The following is a 6,451-nucleotide window of genomic DNA, read 5'->3' on the forward strand; positions in this document are numbered from 1 at the left end:
ACTTGCAGGTAATAGGTTGCATGTCTAATTTCCTAGTTGGTTGGTGAATGCATGGTGCATGTACGTATGTATTTGGTCATTTTTTTTATTGGCTTGGGTTTTTCCAGGTGTGACAGTCATTTCAGCCTTAATTTTTCATTTTTGGATGGCCATGGTGTGATGGGGTTATTTTATTTGGTTGATATTCGGATTTTCTGATGGTTTTGTAACTGGGTGAGGTGGTATCAGGAAAATTCCAAAGGGCATAGGAATCCCTTGGTCAATTTTATCGGGATTGCAGTAAAGCTTGAGGGTGGAGATGTGAAAATTCCTCAAGTTATTAACACAGGAAGTCAGAGGCATCCAAGCTTGTTTAGGGCCTAGTGATACCTTGACCGATTTTAGCGGGATTGCGGTAAGCATATTTATTTATGTGCTTACTTTCGACCTAGAAATATCTTGACCAGTTTTGGCAAGATTTTTGGAAAGCCTAAGGGTGGAGGTGGTTTAATCTCTAGGAATCCTTGTAGTTTTTGTCTTGAGCCCCACATTCATGCTTCGAATATGGAACATGGGTGATTGTTGAAAGAAAGATTTGGCCCATCACAATCTATGGTGGGGTGGTACATGGAAGTCCATGACCTAGCTGGACTTTGCATAATTTAATAAGACTTATTTCTTTATCGTAATTTATGAGAACTTGTACTTGTTATTATGATAATTTTAGGGTTGATATGTCATGGTTAATATGTTGGTTATGAGCATGGATCTGTTATGTACTCTAGTTATGGTTTTTCATGAATTGATATGTATTTATTTGGTTGATGAATGCATGGGCTACAAATGTTATTACAATTGTTATGAGAGGAAATTGTACCTTCTTGGTGATTCTTAGATAATTTTCAGACTCCTATCTTCAGATATGCATTCATGACTTGTAGATCACATGTTCACTACATGTTTGATGAAATGTGTGTCATTGTTGAGCCTAGTTAGGTCAAGTCCTTGATAAAGTTTTGTGTTAGAGGCTTTATCCTTATGTCATTTAGTGTTCTACAAAGTCTCATAAAGTTTTGGGTAGTGGTTTAGAGACTAGCCCTAAAAAGGTCGCTCAGATTCTGAAACCACACCCTTCGAACTCGAAAATATGGGTTGCAGTCACATGGAGGCAGTGATATTCATGCGACTAGAGGGTCATTGTCATTGGCTTGTCGTATTTTTCATGTGTCTAGGAGTCCAGGTCAGTGGAAAAGCAATACATCTCAAGATTTGGGCACCTATAGTAGTTGTTTAGCTCTTGGGGATCTTGTAGCTCTTGGGGAAGGTCAATAAAGTTTATGTTTGTTGAATCCACTTATTTAATTAGGCTAGGAGGTTGGGTCATGTAATAATAGCTCTTTGTCTCATGTTTACCTTGGCAGGCCGATGAGATTTGGTAAATGTAGGAGGGGTGGTTACACGGTGGTATCAGATAATGGTTCAAATACTAGATCGAATGGGAAGAACGTGTTTGTCATGCATGAATGTTAGTGTCTATATGGATGTTATGCATGCATTTTTGTGGTTATTTTTATGCATAAATTATAGTGCCTATGATTAGCATGTATCTAGTTGGTGTTATAGTTTGTCACATCATGCATGGTAACTGGAAAATGATTGAGAAGATGTTGGTATATTGATATGGTTATGTACATACATGTATCGTGCTAATATGGATTGATTTTACTGACGAGATAACCTCCCCTGAACTTCACTGTGATATGTTTATTATGTCTATATTTGGTTTATTTGACATGGTATGCTTGCATGAAGAAGAGGATCAATGATGACTAGGAAAATGGTGGATTATTGTTCATGAGACTCTCCTTATAGATAATATGAGTAACCAAGAGAGGGGTACTCTCCAGACATGGATGATACATTGATAACTTTAAAGGTAGATATCCAAAGTTGCAAAGAAAATAATGACATGATCATTCAGTCATAGGAGAGACTTGCCAGGGGACAAGAGAAATAAGTAGAGGTCAATGTAGTTATCCTTTAGAGTTTGTAGGACTTGTAGAGATAGCAACAACCATGGATCAGTTATGAGTAGGAGGAAAGGACTAACATGGAATATGGTAGCAAGTCGCATGGTGGACACAAGTTAGATAGATATGACACAGTCAAAGATGGCATGTTCTTGGATACAATTAATAGGAGAGGCAATAGATATGGGTTATACTCTAGTTCTGGTTCAGATAGGTATCATGGTTCATATCATCCTTACAGGAGGAGTGATAGGGGATATTTATCGGATGAGTTAAAGAAATTCAATCGACCTACGTTTTATGAAGAGTTGAAGAAACTGTAAGATGCAGAGGTATGGTTACCTGGGATGAAGAAGCTATTTATGTTGCATGATTACACAGAGAACATGAAGTCTAAGATAACTATTTTTTAGTCTTAAAGGGAAATAAGACATCTGGTGGGAAGATGTGAATCGTATCAAAGACATCCGAATAGAGAATTTGAGTTGGCTTGAATTCAAGGGACTCTTTAGGAATAAGTATTTGTCTAAAAGGTACTATGATGAAAAGGCCAAGGAGTTCAATGAGCTGAAGATGGGGTCAATGATGGATGAGGAGTACATGACTAAGTTCTTGGAGTTTTTGAGGTATGTGTCATATCTTAAGGATGAGAAAAACAAATTTCAAAGATTTATCAGTGGATTTCCATTAACATTTAAGGATTGAATTGAGTATGATGAGCCTTGGTTGCTCAAAGAAGTCATTGGAAAATTGAAGCACTGTTATGAGAAATCGAAGTGTAAGATCAAATCTAAGTAGGTTTTGAAAGGGAATGACAAAGCAAAAGGTAAATGGCCACTGAATTGAACAAGGATGCAAGATGAAGATGATAAAGATAATGTTTTTCCTTAAAAGAAGTTTAATGCTATTGAGAAGAGACATGTGTTGCAACCTAGAAACCAAAAAAATATAGGTGATGGTAGAATATAGTTGCAGAGCTAGATATGCGGCAAGGATCATATAAAGAATGATTGTTCGCTATATCAAGGTGGTAGGCCTCACATCTACAGTGTTTAGGAGGCACAAATAGTTCGGTATTTCAGACAAAGTATCCCTCAGATCTATGCAACATTGGATAATAGACAAGCGGATCACTAGGCATCTATTATCGAGATGGAAGGTAAGCTCTATGATTGATTCGTTTCTATTTTGATTGACCTTAGATATGTTGAGATTGCAACAAGATGATGGAGCTTAGTGAAAAGAGTCGCCTTCACTAAGTGGGCCCGCAGGCAAATTATGGCGCAAGTTCTATTTTTGATCACAGTGTGAGTGATCACAATGTGGGTGACTAAAGTGTGGGTGACCACAGTGTGGGTGATAAAAGTCTATTTTTAGACTAGCTGTCAAAATAGAAAAGTCAAATATTATTGTCTCATAATAATATTTGGACTATAAACTTGATCTTATTCTCTTGGAGCACTTCAGTTTGAGCTACAGATGTGGCCCATGCAACTGTCAGAAGGAAGTATGCTTTTCTTATGAGTCAGTTGAGTTTTTGCATGCATGACTTTAGTTAGAACTAAATCAGTTGAGTTTGGTGGAGTTGATTGTGGAGTTGATGGAGTTGTGTTCAGTTTGACTTGGTTAAACTAGTTGCAGTTAGTCTAACTGCAAATAGACTAATGATGAGGTGTTAAACTAATTATTAACTCATAATACAACTATAGAATACATCAGTTAACTCAGTTGCATGCCAGTGCATGTTCAGTTCAGCAGGGACAGTTGTTAGAGAATCAGATTGCTATCAGTTGTGACTATAGTTGTGCATCAGATCTTGCACAATCAAGGGATTGAGTATGCCAATGAGTTTGCTCATGTATTTGCCCAGTTTGTAGCTTCTGCTCATGTCTTACACATTGTGAGTGATTCTTTGGAGGTGAAATACGCGTTTGGTAGACCATTCTCATTCATTCTTGAGCAGGTATTGAGCAGTGGAGGCAGGCAAGCAGTGGAATAGATTTAGAGATCAGATCTTAGCTGTATTATGTGTAACAGATGGAGCTGGTACTGGATTTCTTGTGATAAGCATTGTACTTTGTAATGTTACATGGTCTCAATCCTTAATATACAGATAGTGTGGGGTTTTTAACGAGATGCTTTCCCCGGGTTACATACTGTGTTAATGTGTGAATGCTCTTGATGTTTTATTGTTATTGATGCTGCTATATTGATGATCAACGTAGAGGAGCTTATGTATTGTGTATGTACCACAATAGTAGATGATCAGGATAATCTTTGTTGAATATGTGTTAAATTATTCAAAATTTCTACATGGTACCAGAGCTAGATTATTTGTAGAAAAATTTCTACATGGTATCGGAGCTATTGATCATCAGATCTACTATTCAGGAAGTGTTTACATTCTATTTCTTTAGGCAGAGTCTGTAATCGGGCCAGGTAGCCTCTGGATTCATCCTTCCTTTGGAAGGTGAGATATCCGATGAATGCCCATACAGTCAATCTCTGTACGAGAAATATTGTGTTCTCATGAATCTTAGATCTGAGGCAGTTGAGTTGGTTGCTGGTGGAATTCGAATTTGCAGCAGTGTTTTCTTGGTGACAACGCAGCAATGTCTTTCAACGGATTGCGGGCAGCTCAAACTATATTACATGGAAGGACATGATGGAGGCAGTATTGGATGATAATGTGCTGAAGGCGTTCATAGATATGGATATCCCAAAGCCTACTGATGTTGCTGAGGCGGAAGTTTGGCAAAAGAAGACTGCAAAATGTCGAAGGATTCTGTTGGAGGGCGTGAAGGATCACATTGTGTCCAGCCTCCACGGAAAGGCTACTCCATATTTGATGTGGAAATCATTAACAGAATTATTCCAAAGCAAGAGCGATCAGAGGAAGCTGGCGCTCAAAGATAAACTCAGAAACATCAAATGCGAGAAGGGTGACAGTATTCCCAAGTATCTCATGAAGTTCACTCAGTGTCGAGATGAGCTGGGAAGTGTGGGGATTACTGTCGATGATGAGGACTTGGTGACCTTGGCTCTCCTTGGTCTTCCGAAGAGTTGGCATTCCTATCAGGACTCTGTCAATGGTCGGGAGAAATTGCCAGGATGGGAAAGACTATGGTCAGATCTTGTGCAGGAGGAGATTAGGCGGAGTACTAGGGACGGATCTTTGTCAAAGGGAGCTGATGAAGAGAATTGTGCTTTGGCTGCCAAAGCAAAGAAAGGGAAGAGCAAGAAAGCTTCTCAGTCTGGTGCGAAAGGCAAGAAGCAGGATATGTCCAAGGTGAAGTTTTTTCACTGTCACCAGAACGGACACTATGCCACTAATTGTTCGCAGAAGAAGAAGAACAAGCAGGTTGCTAGATCTTCAGCAGGAGAGGCTCTAGCCTCACAGTTTGAGCTTGATTTTTCATTGATCGCATGCTTGGTTTCAAGTGTGATGGGATCAGTGTGGTTCTTGGACAGTGGTGCGTCTTTTCACATGATGGGAGATAGAGATTTGTTCTCTGATCTGGAGGACAAAGATCTTGGAGTGCACATCGAGATGGGCGATGATGGTAGATACAGTGCGACCGGTATTGGTACCATTTCCTTTGAGAGGGAGTCTGGTAAACCCTTCGTATTGAAGGAAGTCATGCATGTTCCAGGATTGACGAAGAATCTCATCTCAGTGGCGATGTTAGAAGCCAAGGGGTATGATGTTGTTTTCAGCGAGGGAAAGGTTTTCCTGCGCAGCAAGACAACTGGTAAGACCTGGAAGATAGGGGTTCGAGTGAGGAACCTTTATCAGTTGCATGTAGATGGATGTGCAACAATGGTGGGCAAGGCAGAAGGATTGGTGAGCTGGGATGATGGCGAGTTGTGGCACAGGAGATTGGGTCACCTTCACCATGGAGCCTTGAAGATATTGCAGCAGATCACTACAGGGCTTCCTAAAGGCACACTTGTGCAGTAAGATCAGTGCAAGGTGTGTACTTTGGGGAAGTTTGTGAAAGCCACCTTTCACGAGAAGGATAGTCACGCCACGACGATCCTTGAGAGAATTCATACAGACGTGTGTAGACCTTTCTCAGTTGCTTCGATAGCAAAACACAGGTATTATGTGATTTTTGTTGATGATTTCTCTCGTAAGTGCTGGATCTTCTTCATGCAGAAGAAAAGCGAGACATATTCAAAGTTCTGTGAATTCAAAGCACTGGTCGAGAAGGATTTGGGAAAGAAGGTGAAGGCTCTTAGGAGCGATAATGGTGGTGAATACATCTCGGACAAGTTCAAGGATTTCTGCAACGCAGAAGGGATTCGTAGAGAGCTCATAGCTCCCCATAACCCACAACAGAATGGGGTAGCTGAGCGGAAGAACAGAACAATTGTGGGTGTTGCACGGGCAATGTTGCATGATCAGGGCCTACCCCTTCACTTGTGGGCAGAAGCATGCA

The sequence above is a fragment of the Pinus tabuliformis genome, chromosome 9 (assembly GCF_031772625.1).
Source record: "Pinus tabuliformis cultivar Carrire ecotype Pingquan chromosome 9, CPIR1, whole genome shotgun sequence".
NCBI lineage: Eukaryota > Viridiplantae > Streptophyta > Pinopsida > Pinales > Pinaceae > Pinus > Pinus tabuliformis.